Genomic DNA, 16,675 nt, shown 5'->3' with positions numbered 1-16,675 from the left:
TGTGACACTTAGCAAAAATGAAAACACTCTGTAGGAGCATTTTTTGTATAGAATATATCTTATACAAGCAGTAAGTATATACATTTGTTCATGTACTATACAATTAAAACTCACATTTCACAGAATGAAATAAAGCATTATGCAAATAAAAATGTATATACATTGCTATTTGCATAAAAGATGCTTTACTGTGTCCTAAAAATTTTATTTTATTTATTTTTATTTTTTTTACACTTTTTTCATTACGATAATGACAGCTGGTCAAAATATTGGTAGAATTATCTAGTGAATTTCAACCTTGTTTCCTTTTTAAGAGTCATTCGTGGCCCAATCGTACTTACTAACAACATTTTTTATTTGCAAGTATTCATCAAATAATTTATAAGGTGAATTTCAGCCTATGAGACTGTTTACTGTGACAGGTCCCCACTCACTATCCAAGGTATTTGATGAGTCTCCTAAGTCACACAATATTACTTCTGTTCCCTAAAGCGGTGACAAACTTGAAAAACATAAGATCAGCAAATGAGAAACAACAAATCATGAATATTGAACAGCAAATCTTGCTCTCTGCTGAAACTTGAGCTCTTGGCTGAACTCCATTCACTGACAATATGGCACATCAGGAAATGAGTTGCATTTAAAATAAGTGCGCCACTTTTACACATGGATGCCTATTAGGGCAATTTTACCTACCATTCAGATCTATGTCATTGACTTTTCTTAGTCTATTCTTTGGTTTGTGTTATTTAGCCTTACGTTTCATTCTTCCTGGATTTTTTATTTCACTTTAGAATTACCCTATTATATTCAATCAAAACAAACATCTGAAAAAAAACATTATTTTGTGCTTAGTGTAGTTGTAGTATATAGGCACTGGGGTTACTATGAGGTTAAATAGTTTGTGAGCCCTTCCAGCAGTCCTCAATGTTTTGGAAGATACAAGATCTTTGCCAGAGGCACAGGGAACGTACATAGCTAAGCCTTGCAAGTTGCACGTAGTTAGTAAATAGCAATCTTTGAACTCCATTGTGCCCCTATTGTTCCCTCATATTGTGCACATTGTGGAAAGAGCAGAAGACAGCTGTGATAAGTGAACCATGAGAAGATGGGAGTCTGGATCTCATGTGGATAAGCATGCCAAATGTCTGGTGCCAATTCAAATCCTACTGGCACTTGGGACCACAAAACTTAGTAGGAACAGACTAGAACAAGCCGGCAGAGGTTTCCAATGCTTCCACCCCAGGTAACTTGGAGAAACAGAGTGGAAGCCTCAGAAAATAGATGAGGGGGGAAAAGTTACTCTCTGCAAAGGTTCAATTTTAGGTGAATGTTTAAGGTGGTCTGGGTGGGAATATTACACAACTCAGTTCACCCAGCTGCATTTTGAATGCAATCCTGAAAGGGGCCAAGTAGTCTGACCTAAGGATGTTAAATATCGGTTAATTTACTAGTCGAGTAGTCGATGGAATTTCCATTGACTATCCACTTAGTCGATAGGCACTTCCACTTTCCTCCTTTGAGACTGAGTCCCTCTGGGGCTCTTGTACATTTCAAAGGAAGAATAAAGAACTCTACGTGCAGTCCAGGGCCAACGGAAAGTCTCACTGACTCGAGGGTGCACACGGATGCCTGCTTTGAAATGTCCCCCTGGGGACTCTTGTACTCTATGCCCTTTGAAGTACTCCTTCCCCCCTACTCTTAGCTGCCTCTGATAGAGGCAGCAAGGAGGTGGGGAAGAAGGGGAAATTGACTAGTCAACTGACTGTCTGATAAGGACTAGTCAAATATCCGATAACTTAACATCTTTAGTCTGACCCTGCAAAGTAAGCAAGCACATACTTGTTTAAGAATAGAGGCACTCCCATTGACTTAGCTTTAAACATAGGACTAGTCTAAGTATATGCTTTGCTGAGTTAGGGCTCAACTGCTCAGCACCTTGCAGGATTGTGTCCTTCCAGTGTCCTGGTCTACATTAGGGAGTTATTTTGAAACAAAAAGGAGAGCATCCACACTACCAAGCCTGTTTGAAAGAAAAGGCTGGTTATTTCAAAATAACTCCTGCTTTCCCTGGAGAATAAGCTTATTTCAAAATAACTAAATTTAAAATAACTCCCAAAATAACTATTTTGAAATAATTTCCTAGTATAGACATGCCCAATGAGACCATCTATAGAAGCTTCAGTTCTCTCTTCCAATATCCCACCCCATTTTTAATAACTGGTGCTTCACAGCATATGTTGGGTTTTTTTGTTTTGTTTTAAAGTGTAAGGACACTTTAATCTGATTTACAACATTGCGATAGCCTCAAAGAAATTGGCTGTGCTACATTTTTTGTCAAGTTCTTTTTCCTTTGTGTGTTCATGTACTAGAAATCTTTATAATAGAAGTATGTAATAATTCTGATATTGACTTATTTTTCCAGTCTACACAAGATTAACTGTCCCTTAAAGGACACATTGACCCTGACTTTTGTTTAGCCAATATTTACCTTTTGGGTCAATAAATCTTGATGTTGAACTCAGCAGAAGTCAATATCTGTTTATTATTGTTAGAATAAGAATTATTGAGCTGAAATATGAATATTATAGTGGTGCTTGCCAACATTATTACAGTTAAGGATGTTGAAGTTTCCATTATAAATTTGTTTTTACTAGTGCTTATAACTCACTAGTAAACTTGCCCTAGGGGGAGGAAGAAAAAAAAAAGCAGCGCCACCCAAAGTTTCAGCGACATACCATTTTGAAACCACCTGCTCTAAAGACTATTCCATAGTCTATGCAGAATGAATTCATGATCTCAGGCAAGTTCCTATAGTATGATTAGTGTCAGGTGTGGTATGGCCAAACAGAAATCCTTTACGGTCTGAGCATGAACGAGAATTAGCCTCTCCAGCCTGTATGTGACCCTGCCATTGGCAGTGGCCCATCTGGAGGCTGGCTGCACTACTTTCAGTGCCATATGTATCATGAAGATAGCTTGGAGCTGTAAAATAGATCTTGACAGTGGCGTAGCGAGGGGGGGCTGTTGCCCCTGGGCACCATGCTGGGGGGGTGGAGGCACCAATTTAGCTGCCTGTGAATAGCCCCTGCAATGCAGCCTGGGCGAGACAGTGAAACCCAGTTCCTTTTTACGCTGAGAGCCTCTGTCTGAGATTGGAGCAATTGCACCGTGGTGAGCCTGAACTTGGGGATGGAGGGATGGCAGCTGGAGTTCAGGGCTGATTCCAGCTTCCACACTCTCCTGGTCCAGCTGGGGTGCAGCTGCAGGCCAGGCAGACCCCGGAGCCATGAAACCCCCACGAGCTTCGGGGCAGTTGCAGGTGAGAGCCGACCCCTAGAGCTAGGTCTCCCATCTCGCTGGAGGGGAGTAGATGGAAGTCAGGGCCAGCTCCTGGAGTCCCTTGTCCCCGTAAGGATCTGCTGCAAGAGCTGTGTCACACTCACCACTGGCCAGCCCCAATAAGCTACCCCCGCCTTCCACTGCCCTGCGGTGAGCCCTTCACCTCCCACCGCCATCCCTGACTCCTGCACCCTCACCCACCCCCAAACGCAACCCTGTGTGACTCCTTAACTCCACCTGCCCCCCTCCAAACACCAATCCCCTGTCCCAAACCCACCTCCTGACACCAAAACTCCCTGCCCTGAGTCCTACGTGCATGTCCCAGCCCTCTGCTTAAAAACACAAGCAAAGCTGGGGACATTGCTCAGCACTCTACAGAGACCAGCTCCTACTCTGGCTATGCTGCAGCGGCTGCTCACCATGCAATGCCACCTGGGACCCACACAGCAGTTTTAACCCTGGTCCCTTTGCAGCCTGGCCTTGTCAGCCTCCTTCGGAAGTTCAGGACCATTGGCGTGGACACACTGAATGCACACAGCACGCTGCCCCCACCCGGAGCTCAAACAATTCTCCAGCCTCGGCATGTGGGTATGATTCACTGTCACCCCAAACCACTGGGCCCCACTTGCCTTGTGAGCTATGAATTCTCGCTTCCCACGTGGCAATTCTGCACTTTGGCTGGATGGGGACAGCGTGGAGGGTCCAAGCCAAACCCTGTTTGCATAGTCCCCTCCCACCACAGATTGGAATGTGTAAAGTCCCCCAGGTAGTAACAAATGATTGGGGGGGGGGGGGGGGTGCAAGTTTTGCCTTTACGCATAACACCCTCGCTATGCCGCTGGATCCTGAAAGCTGAAAATTCCAGGATGGATTTTGTTTAAACCCAAAATGTATTTCCCCCACTGTGACGGACCGGGCCGTGTCTGGGCACAGCTGAGGGCGTCCGCTCAGGGCGAATTGCTCAACTTCGGGGCTCCTTACAGCCCCCAGACTGGTGACCTCTCCAAACAGGCCACAAACCAGTCCCACAGAGCGCTTCAGCAACCTGCCTGAAGCCTCCCGAGCAAAACCCCTCCGACACCCCAGCAATATCTGTGCCTCAGATGGCCCCGGGGCCTATACACAGGTGGGGGGGTCCTAGCACCCAATCCCACCTACCCCGAACAAGTTCTATCCAGTTCCAAGAAACCAGCCACAGATCCTTGGTCAATTTACCCTATGGATCTTACCCACAAATCACGCTGGGCCAATCCTTTAGAATCTATATCTAAAGGTTTATTATTACAATAAAGAAAAGCATGAGTGTAAGATTGTTAAAGATTAGTACGTTACATGCACCGAATCTCCCAGTACTTGATGCAGGCTCTAGCAGAGATGTTACAGCTGCTGGTTTAAAAGTTCTTGTTGCACATCCTATCATCAGGATGGGTTCACAAGTCTTCCGGGCTCTTCGATCCCTGCAATGCTGCCTCTGGGATGAAGTGCTGAGCTGAGAACAAAATGGCATCGACCACATGGCCTCTGTATACCTCCTTCCTGGCCTCTTCTTGTATGCAGCAAGTCACCTGGTCAGAGGCCAATCTCTATGTTCCCTGCTGGCTGCTCTCAGGTGACAGCCCCCATTCTTTGGGTGTGTCTTTGGCCCATCAAGTGCCATTGTCCTACAGGGCCTGGCTAATTAGCCTGTCCATAGCAATGCTTAACCACCTTCAGAGAACTATTCAGCTTCCACACAGATTACAGATTCCTACCTACAGACAGACATTATATACTCACATAAATAGCGTACATAAGATTAACAAACAATAAGCTCCCATTCAATACCCCACATGGCTCCCTTTTATACCAATTTCTGGGGCCAACACCCCCACCTAGGGGTGCAGCAGCGATCTGGCTGCTTCCCTCCAATTCGGTAATGTGACACCCACATCTACAGCTGCATTCAGAATAGCCCCTGTAATTCTTAGAAACACCCAAACTCTGTGCTAGAACCAATAATTTACCTTTATGTGTACAAAAATAGCCTAACCATGAACCAACAAAGTATAGCTTGTCACAGTCTGTACATGTAAGGCAGTGGCAAAACAAACTTTATTTTTGGCAGATGAGTTTAAGCAGAATGCAGTGATATTTATATCTGAGAACCATCTTTGAAAATCAACTTGAGTGCTTTCTTCTAAAAGGGAAATGTAAAAGGGTTAACAGTTTCAAACCATACCCTGATCTAAACCTAATGTGAGTACTAACTAACCATGGGTAGAGAATATCACTAGCATTTTTCTCTGTAATTCAACCTCTGGGTCGATCCTGGGTTTAGGTTTTGAGCCCATCTCCACCCAAACAGCCTCCAGGTCTCCTTACCTTTTTTATCCAAGTTGGACATTCAGAGCTTTGACTTAAGTTTGCAGGGAGCAGGGGTTCTTTAGATAGAACTAGACTGTCCACCCTTATTCCCTACACATAAGAATAGCCATACTGGGTCATACCAAAGGTCCATCTAGCCCAGTGTCCTATCTTCTGATAGAGGCCAATGCCAGATGCCCCCAGAGGTAGTGAACAGAACAGGGAATCATCAAGTAATCCCTCTCCCATCACCCATTCCTAGCCTCTGACAGAGGTTAGGGACTCCATTCCTATCCATCCTGGCTAATAGCCATTGATGGACCTAACCTCCATGAATTTATCTAGTTCTTTCTTGAACTCTGTTAAAGTCCTGGTCTTCACAACCTCCTCTGGCAAGGAGTTCCACCGGTTGACAGTGCTGTGGAGGGAGAAGGGGAAAAAGAGAAGAGGGGGGCAAACCACACACCTTCCTTTTGTTTTAAACTTCTTACCTATTGTTTGGTGATCCCTAGTTCTTACATTACGGGAACAAGTAAATAACTTTCTTATTCACCATGCCTCAGTGTAGTTGCTGGGGTGTTCTGCACTCCGAGTGCCTGCGTGGCACCGGGTCCCCCAAGCCCTCGGCCGGCCTGGGTGGAGTCTGCAGCCGGAGATTCCGGTTCCCGGCCGAGTCCTGGCTAGGGAAGGGAGGTGGGGAGAGCTGGCCACTGGAAGCAGCACTGGACAAGGGAAATCGGGGCGGGGCAAGCTGGGGAGATTGGGGGGGAGTGGAAGCAGGGCTGCCGGGGGGCATGAGGTCGGGGTAGGAACTGGCTGGGGAAGATGCAGGGGGGGCGGAGGGAGAGAAGCGGCCATTGGAAGCAGGGCTGGACGCAGGCAGCGGGGCTGGCCAAGGGAGATTGGGAGGAGAAGCAGGGGAGAACTGGCTGTCCGGGAGGGGGTTGGGGGAAGTGGGGCTGGCCAGAGGTGCAGTGGGGGGAGCAGAAGGGCGCAGTGAATTGGCCAGTGGGGAGCGGGACTGACCTGGCCATATGCAGATCTCGGGTCACTGCCCCTCTTCCCTCCCCTCCCCCACCCGCAAAGCATGAGTTAGTTCCCCCACACATACACACACTCCCTCGAGTAGTGGCAAACTGGCTGGCAGGTAGACACACTCATGCAGCCTGAGCACATTTACCAGCCAGGCAGTTCGAAACTACAAACTGATACATCTAGTAATAATACAACTTACCTAGTGAGAAAATACCAGACATGTTATATGTCTGGTATTTTCTCAGTTTGTTTTTTTATGTGTTTATATTTTTGGGCTGCAAAAAACAGTACGGGGGAGGGGGGAAAGAGTTCCAACTAGAGTAAAAAGTTTGGGAAACCCTCGTCTAACCAGCTTTCTGTCTTACAGCCCATTTATCCAATCCATATCCCTCAACTTGCTGGCAAGAATATTGTGGGTGACCATATCAAAAGCTTTACTAAAGCTAGTACTGGGGTTTTGGGAGGATCAGAAACAACGTATTTGAATATTCATCATTTGATTAATGAATATGCAAATGAATGTTACCGGTCCTCCAAAAGTTCATGAATGGATTTACTGGTCCTTGTGTCAAAAAGTTTGGGAACCACTGCCCTACACGGCTCTTTATTGGCCCAAGCTGTGCCTACCCATACATGGCATTTTAAGCAGTCTAGTGTGTCCTGTTGCCGATATTTTTCCCTGCAAAAGATTCCACCAACTCCATGCACTTACAGCCCTTCCCCCACAGCAGGGAAAAATATCAGCGGCAGGGAAAAGCTCGGTCTTTCTTCACTAAGGGGGCCTTTTCCCAGCACTCATCCCGACATGTGCAGTGCCACCCTAGAGAGTGGTCAAAGCTTGCTTTCCAGCAGGCCCTGTAGCTATGCATACACCCCATTTTACTGGTACATAGTGCTGAGGTAGCTACAGCTCTTAGCACCCTGAGAACCGTCACACATGGACTATAAGAACTTCCATATGGAGCCTCACAAAAAAACAAAAAAACAAAAACCCACACACCACACCACAGGCTGATGCTCTGTTAGAGGGATATGTTTGATTTCCAGTATGCTCTCTTCTTTTCCTGGAGGGGAAGAAGGGGGGGGAGGGGGAGAGAAGGGAGGGAGAGGAGGAATGTTGCTAAACTGTTTGTTATGATTAAACATAAAAACTCTGAATAGGTTTTCCTAGTCAGTTAACCTTATTCTTAAGGGAAAACATAAGGTAGAATAATTATTAAAGAACATTCTCTTTAATACTCACATCTTTATTATGTCAGCCCTTTGCCAAAAATAAAAGATACAATTGATAGTAAGAGGCACTTCATTTTTTTTTTCTTTGGCGAACCAAGCCATCTGCCTCAGATCTCTTATCTGTCTCTGCTAGATGAATTCACACATTTTAAAGCCCCAAAGTAACCATTTGAATGGAAATTGGACACTGCTTGCCATTTGCAAAGCTTTCCTAACTGGAGAGGCTTCACGTTTGTTCAATTAAATGTGTGTATGTGCACTAGACTTTATGAAATTTATCCCAAAACAGTGACGACTGGAATAATATTTGAGGCAGATGGCACATCTGCTGTATTTAGAGAGCTATCTGTGGAAATATATGAGGGAATTGAGGGGACTGGGAAGTGGGAATCAAAAACATTGTTCTATTAAGATCATCATCCATATATATTAGCCATGAGGAAAAAAGTAGTGACAATTCCAACCTTCTCTCCCCTACTCCAGGTATGTTTGACTCACGAATTTGTTATTTTAATCCAAGAAGCTTTGAATGCTGAAATTTGCAGGGTGTGCAGTGAAAATTCAACCCCTCGCTTTACATTTGGAGCATTTATATCAGTTTCTTGCTGTAACAATTGCCCACTCCTCTGTTAGTAGTAGGGCATGAGTCAAAGCTTCTACTTTGCATTCGGGATAAAATTGTCATGTTGGGACAAAGGCTGTAGCCATCCTAAAGTTGCAGCCACATTTCATAAGTCCCGAGTGGTAAATGGGTTCCTATAAAGATAAAGTTAGACCAGTCTCACCAAACCTTGCCCCATTTTGAGAACCTTTTCTGGGATACTGAAGTGTTTAGGTAAGTGGACAGGGCTTTTCCCGTCCTATTAGAACAGAGTGCCAAATTCCAAGAGGAAAGAGCATTTACAGATATTTCCTAGGAGGACTGGATACAAGAACACCATACAGTTTAAGAAAACCTGTTCTTGTGCAACATGCAGCCCATCGTTGAGGACTTTGGCTGGCAGATTAAGCATAAGGATAAGGTCTCACTCCCAGAAAAACAAAAAACTTTGGGGGGAAAAAATTGTGCTGACCATTCTTCCTGCATTGCTTGCATGCAATGCCTTACCACCCTGCTTGAACAGTTCCTTGGGCTGCAACTGGTTAGGTTTCAACAGTAAGGAATCTTCTGGGCAGCCAATGCAAAAGAAGGTTGAGAGACTAGATACCGCCAAATAATCTAGGAGGGTTCTGAGAATCCTTCAGAAACAAGTTAAAAACCTGTGTCTCTTCTCCATTGCCCCTCTCCCTTTATCCATTTTCTCCTTCTCAACTTTCTCTCTTCCACTTTCATTCATGCAACTCTACCTCTCCCCACAAACCCCCACCCTGGAGCCACAAAAAATTCTAAGCTGGCTATGACAGTACAGACTTCTGCTAGAAACAAAATGTGTTTGATCTCAGAATCAAGAGCTAGAAATTGTGTGGGTGAAGTCAGGTGAATACATGTCTGTCTCAATCTCAGGGAAAATGAAAACAAGAGTCTGACTGTGCCAAATCCAGTTTCTTATTCACCAGAAAGTCCACAGACCATTTTACCTGCCATTATACTGGGCTCCATTTTTCGTTATTACAGCTGTGCAAATAGAATAGAATTTGGTCTCAAGGTGTTTATTCTAGTCTTGTTGCTGTACTAAGCCTACAGGTCACATCTTCCCTTTCTTTACAACTAGACAGAAAGGAGAGATCCTCCCCATTAATATAGGGGTGATGGTATGGAAAAGGCTGATAACAGTTTGTATTGTTTATTTCAGGATGCTCAGTGTCACTCAGAATAGTTTTGTTATTCTAAATTATTAGAATAGTAATTCATTGGTTAGTTCCTGAAATACGCCAAAGTGAATTTTCCTAGGTTTAGTTATCCAGTCATATCTGCTCAGCTGGATTATACTCTTGAAAGACATTCTTTACAATAGCTATCAGAACGAAGAATTGAGTCTATAATTTAGAACACACCACTGTTTCCATTGACTCCAATGGAAGTTTTGCCAATTGGCTCGACTAGGAGCAAGTTCCCATAAACAATTATTTTCTTTTGGGATTGTTTGCTAAGGTCCCAATTCAGCAAAGCACTTATTCAAGTACCTAACTTTATCCACATGGCTAAAGCATCTGACTTCAACAGCTGACTGCAGTGGAGCATGTGCTTAAAGTTAAGCATGTGCTCAAGCATCTAGCTGAAACGGGGCCTAAAGTCAAATATAAATACTGGAGACCAATCAAAACCCAAAGTGTGTATTCACTGCCCAACATACTGTTTTGGAAGTTAACTGAAAGTTATAATTTCCACACATTTAACATAAAAGGATGTCAACTACAGGGCTACATTGTCCCTAGATCTTTGTGGTTTATTATAGGAAGATATTGCTATGAAAGTATGCTTGGAGGGCTTAAATAAATCCTGGGCTATGTGAAATGCCATGCATTTCCTAGTGCACTAAAGGGGTTGGTATTAGCAGCATGCTCCTTACAATAATATTTTTCAGAGCTTGCTGTTTGTCAGTGCTTCCTTCCTCCTATTTTCTGCTAGCAATACTGTATCAGATATACCCCAAAGGACAAGTTTCCAATACTCATGCTTCCCAAGCATTTATAACAATTGCAGTAGCAATTGCCAAATAAAAAGTAAATTGATTAGGACTCAACTTTATTTTCAGGGAACTTTGGCTGTGCTGGAGTTATTGAAAGCTATATCCCTGACATGAAAGGTCTTCAGTTCCTAATGATCATCTTTTCATAACCCATAAGCAAGCATATCCGTGAACACTACAATGCTTGTGAACGCCATACACTGAAAAGCAAGTACCTTTCCATACTGCTTTTATGTCCCAGCTTCATTTCATTTCATAGCATAAGAGCCAATATCAGCAGATAATGTCTAAAATTCTTATGTGGAAGTAGCTGACTACACTTAGTTATTTTGCACAAAATATGCCCTCCTTACACGGAAATGCTCATGCCACAGGGAGAAGTCTCAGAGAATGAACTCACAGGGTTTCTGGAGAATTACCCCCTGTGGAGCAGGCTTTGAGCCTCACAAACTCACAAAAGAGCAGGCTAATGCAGTCTTGGAAGCCTAATGGTACCGCAGATTTGCGAAGCAATCAGAGCATGTGCAGCATGAGAACTACCCTCCTAACTCACAACTCCTGTAGGAACCACACTGCCATTCATTCTCCTGCCATATCTGCACCCCATTGTGAGTGGGTGCACAAAGGGAACAAATATTGGTTTCACCAGCATGACATTCACCCAACAATTGTTCCTTGACTCTGCCCTGCGAATCCCTCATGCTCCTCCCTATGTACACTCTAGCCTGAGACAGGTCCTCCCAGACATGGCAATTCCCAAAGCATGTGTTACCACTATAGGCTTCTGCAAGCCCTCTGTTGGGCAGGGAGGAGCAAGGGAAGAGGGCGGAATTCATTTGTTACCACAGCTTGCTCGCTCACTCCCTATTGTGGGCACATTTGCCTGGCACAGGTAGGGTCTGAGGATGGGACAGAGCAGGACAAGTCAGAGAAAATAGTGTTGGAGCTTGGACAGACCTGCACCCTGATGATCTCCCAATGCCACAATCCACATCCAGACACTGTCAGCTGGAGGCTCCAGTAGGGAATTCAAGCCTGCACCTTGAAATTGATTAGGACTCAACTTTATTTTCAGGAACAGAAGAGGAGTTGCAGCCTGCCACCCTTTGCCAAGCTCAGAACAAGTGCACAAATGCAACTGTGCTTCTGGGTTGAGGAAGGATCTGGTCATTACAGCTATCGCTCCTGCTTATGCTTCTTCAGCCCGCGGATTTCCCTATTGCGATCGCTGAAATTAACATGCCCCTTCCGGAAAGGGGGCCAGTGTAGACGTAGCCAACAAGAATAACTAGAGTCAGAGCTACTGACTGCACAATGGACACAATCACATAGGAATCAGGTACCAGTTGCCCCTGATGGAGTGCAAGGGGGAGAAGTGCAGGTAAGACCACCTAGAGGGGCATGTGTAGGCATCCCATTTAGCACTTAATTTTTGTGGTGTATAGAGGAACAGTGCACCTCCCCAGAGCTACCTTGAATTAACTGGGCATTGTGTTCCTAGCTTCCGTTGACTCAGGACCAGCGTTCCCCCTAACCTGCATAGTAGAACAGTTTCACAGGTGATTCATCAGCCCCAACCAGTCAGCTCTGTGCATGGAGCCCTGAGTCTGATTGGGCAGGGCTGATTAAATCACCTGTGAAGCTATGTTCCCTCTACACTGTATGGGTAGCTCTGCTCAGGACAACACATAGCCAATCCAGTATTGGGAGGACCTAATAGTAAGGCCATACTGGAGACAGAGGAACAGGCTTTCCTGAGAATTCTGAAGGCTTGTCTTCACTTACCCGGAGCTCAACACTCCAGACACCATGTTCCCAGAGTTTGATTTCGTGTGTCTAGTAAGGACCCACTAAAAATCAACAGCTAATCATACCCTGCCTTTCCCCGACCATCAACCTCAGTATTCCACTGAGTTGTGAGGAATAAGGGAAGTAGAAGGGAGAGTCTCACAGTGGGGATGCTGCAGAAATTCGACCTAAGGCATATGGACTCTAGCTATGCTACTCACTTAGCTGGAGTTGCAATCTTAGGTCAACTTTCTCCAGCAGTTGAGATCTGGCCTAAGAGGACAGCCACTCTCACACTATAGTTTCCATGAACAGAGAGCAATCCAGAGCAACTCCTAAATTCTGGACCTCTCATGAACCTCTCTTGTTCCCTGAGTAAGGAGGATTCAAGCACTACTGACATGTTCCTTAAAATATTTTCCTCCATCCCCGAATTTTATCTCCACTTTATGTGGGTTGAGTGAAATCCACTGTTCACTTAAAATGTCTGCCAGGAGGCAAGATAGTGTGAAGGCAATACATAGTGAATGGACATACCATGTTAAAATGGAGTGATCCACTTAATTATAACTACCCTGAAGTAAATCCCAAGTGGACATAGCCCTAGGAGCACACATACACTGCTTATAAACACTTTACACATACACTCTTTTCAGAAAGTGATTGCTCTGACAAATCTTTTTTTGCCAGAAGAATATCTTAAGTGTGGTGCAGAAATCAGTATCTTATTTAAATCTGGTTGTGTTTAAAGAAAACTCACTCCAAACTTTCTGAAACCTGGATGCCTGACCCTGAAAGGTTTGTATCTGATTTTCATTCAATACCTACTCTAACTATTCCTGATTTCTAATCTACAAGTTTGTATGCACTGAGACTAAAATGCAAATTGCCACAGGCACAAAAAAAAAGTTTGTCAGACCTTAATGAGATCATTATTATTCATGTTAAATGCATTGCCAGCTATATTAATAGCAAAACGTTTTTTTGCTCCCAGAGAAGCAGGAACAGAGGTGAAACACTCACAGGCTGTGGGTAATGGCTTATCAGTTTGCATCTGGTTTCACACACAAACAAACCCGCCACTTCCTTTTAATATCTCACTGAACTGCATGCAACCTATCCAAACTTGGTCCACAGAAACACACTGCACAATCATGAAGGACAGTCTCAGTCCCTTCTGCATCCCTCAGAAACCGAGACATTACAGACAGGGGCCCAAGGAGGAAAGTGAAAGAATTAAAGCACTTCATGTGACACGCTGGTGAAACAGATGGCTCGTTTTCCTACAGTCATAGCACTTTGTCTGGTCTTAGACCAAAAGCTAAGCAGGCTCCAGCACAGTGAGTATTTAAATGTGGAGACCATTACTATAGATGGTAAATTGCTTGCATCAGGAACAACTGGTTCAATTTCCAAAGCATCTCAAATTTAGGTGCCTAAGCTTCATTTTCAAAAGGGATTTAGCCTCCTAAGCAGCTATGGGCCACATTCCACAAAGTGTTTAGGAACCCAGAAAGGCCATACACTTAGTGGGACTTTCAAAAGTTCCCAAGCCAATTAGGTGCTTAATTCCCATTGAAAACGGGACTTAGACACCTTTGAAATTTTTACCCCACTATCTGTCTTAGACAGCACTGCTCAGACTACCAACATGTAAACAATGACACATGCTTCAGGAAACACTGTTGGATCCAGTGCATAGAATTTTCTCCTGTGTGTTTGTACTTACTTGATGCACCAGCATGGGCTCCTAGAAAAAGGTCAGAGACTCTTACCACCAATAATAGACTAGACATTAATCCTGGTGAGGAATTTCAACTCAGGAGATTACAGTCTGAACCTACATTTTCTCTGCAGTAGATTCACTTGTTGTCCTCTCCTGGTACTATCAATGAGCTGCTGTGCTCAACTTCTGAGATGGCCATATTACACTGAGGCTACGTCTACTCTCTGCCAGCAAAAGCCTGCAAAGTATGCTAATGAAGTGCTCGTTAGCATTTCTCATGCTGTCATTTTGCATATCTGCGCTGATGCTTTTTGCGCAAAAACCAGCAGTGTAGATGGGTCTATTTTGTGGGGGATGGAGGGGAAAACCCCCCCACACACCCACACACCCCCCCCCCTTTTGGGCAAGCTCCCGTATACTTCCTTTTTTGAAGCATAAGGGATCTTGCACAAAAGGGTTTTTTGCACAACACAGACCCGTCTACACGGCTTGTTTTTGCGCAAAAACCTCTTGCACAAAAAGGATCAGCAGGGATATGCAAAATAACAGCACGAGAAATGCTAATGAGCACTTCATTAGCATACTCTGCCAGCAAAAGCCTGCAGTGTAGACGTAGCCTGAAGGAATGGGCTAGCGACCGGATCCCTGGCACTGTGCATATTGCCTTCTCAGAGGTATTGAAAGCTCTGTTAAGTTGTTTGATAAGTTGTGAATTCCTTACTTCCAAAGCCAGCTTTCATCTTTTGTAGTATGTCTAAACTACACTAATCTTTTGAAAGAATTTGCATATCTTCTTCTGATCTCATCTTCGGAAATGAAAGTAGTCTAGACACTTTTTTCGGAAAAAACCTTGGAAAAACCACTCTTCCTTTAAAAAAAAAAAAAAAAGGAGGTTTATGCAGTTTTTGAAAATGGGTTCCCCCCCCAAAAAAAAACATGTCTAGACTACTTTCGTTTTCAAAAGAGGATCTTTCAAAAATGCAACTGGAAGAAGATATGCAAATTCTGCAGGAATCATTTTCGAAAGATTAGTGTAGTTTAGACATACCCTTAGTTATTTTTGAACAGAAGTGAAGGGCATAGGCTGGAGATGAATGCTGCCCTCCTCAGCTGGAAAGATGGGAATGCAACAAGGACATAAGGCCCTTGATGGAGGTCATTTGGGCAGCACTGGGTGAAACATAAGAGTTCAGAACCCTTTCTCTGGTGCAAAAGGGAAGGGACACTGCATCCACAGTTCAATCCCTGGTGCACCCGTTAAGGTAGCAATTGTCCCAATAGCAGTAGCTTGTGCAGAATTCAAAATGCTGAGCACTTCAGAGATCAAAGCCATAAGTCTACACAGCTTGAGCTAAATTGCCAGGTTCTGCGAGCTGGGAACGGTCAGACTTGTGTAATAACCTCAATTCTACAGAGGTTAACACATTTTTATCCTGACCAGTGAGTCTCTGTAAAACAAATTTCACATGAAGCAAGAACTTTTCAAATGCTGGGGGGAGGGAAGGGGGAGGGGAGAAGGAGAACACACTCCTTGTGGTCATGGAACTCTGAATGCATGAGAAAGATGGTACCTAGATACCATGATGATGGGTACAGTGTGAAAGGAGTGGAGTTTTCTATTGTTGCTCTTCAAAGTACAAATGACATCAGGATCCAAAATGCAAGCTCACCCATGAGCAGGTTAGATTTTTTTTTTTTATAATGGATTAGATGCACAGGCCACAAGAACTACTTCATTATTTCTCTTACTTACTGCTGGAAAGTAGCCTTTTCAGAGATGATGCTATGGTGACAGAAAGTACTGTTTGGTTGATGATCTAATCTCTATCCCAGAAGTTCTCTCAAGGACTCCTACTTTGATCAGGGGACACATATAGAAACCTAGTTATCTGGCACCAATGCTATGCCATCTTGAGTGTGAAGGCCAATTTATGTGGTGTGTGTTTTCTTAACTCTGTCACATTAAAGAAGTTTGGCCCCTTTGAAATAGTCCCCGTGAGTTCAGGGAGAACTGGTCATGAAAGACTGCAGTGCCAGGTTCCTACATTTCTTGAATTTCAGCGCCACCTCATGGCACTTCATCCTAACAGTTAAAACGGCAATTCCCTCTATACATCAGTGCTGTCATCTACTTAATTTGCAGCAGGTATATTCAAGGAACATTACATAACCTTCAATGAAGTCTTCCTGGATGGTCAGACTTCATTGATTATTTTGTGCATTAATCATTTATCCAGTCACCTTGCCATTAGGCTAACATTTTAGCCTAGGATTACAAATTACCTACTTGCTTCATTTTCTGTAAGCAAATGGTCCCCTAAACAAATTACATCACAGATGCTGATGCAGTGTAGAAATACACAATCATCCACAGAACTAGTCTGCTAATTGCTTGTTCAAATTGGGGGCAAACAGTCTCTCACTTCTCTGGTCTTTCAACTTCCATCCATTTCAATGGGAGGAAGTCTGGACCATTCCACACACACCCCACCCATGAGCATTCTAGTGACAGTTTTTGTTCTCATGAACGTTCAAGAAAGGCAAGAGTGCCATGAAATAAATCCAATGCAAATAAATA

Source organism: Pelodiscus sinensis, chromosome 1 (assembly GCF_049634645.1).
Source record: "Pelodiscus sinensis isolate JC-2024 chromosome 1, ASM4963464v1, whole genome shotgun sequence".
In the NCBI taxonomy this organism is placed as follows: domain Eukaryota; kingdom Metazoa; phylum Chordata; order Testudines; family Trionychidae; genus Pelodiscus; species Pelodiscus sinensis.
Note: the sequence above shows the minus strand (reverse complement) of the source record.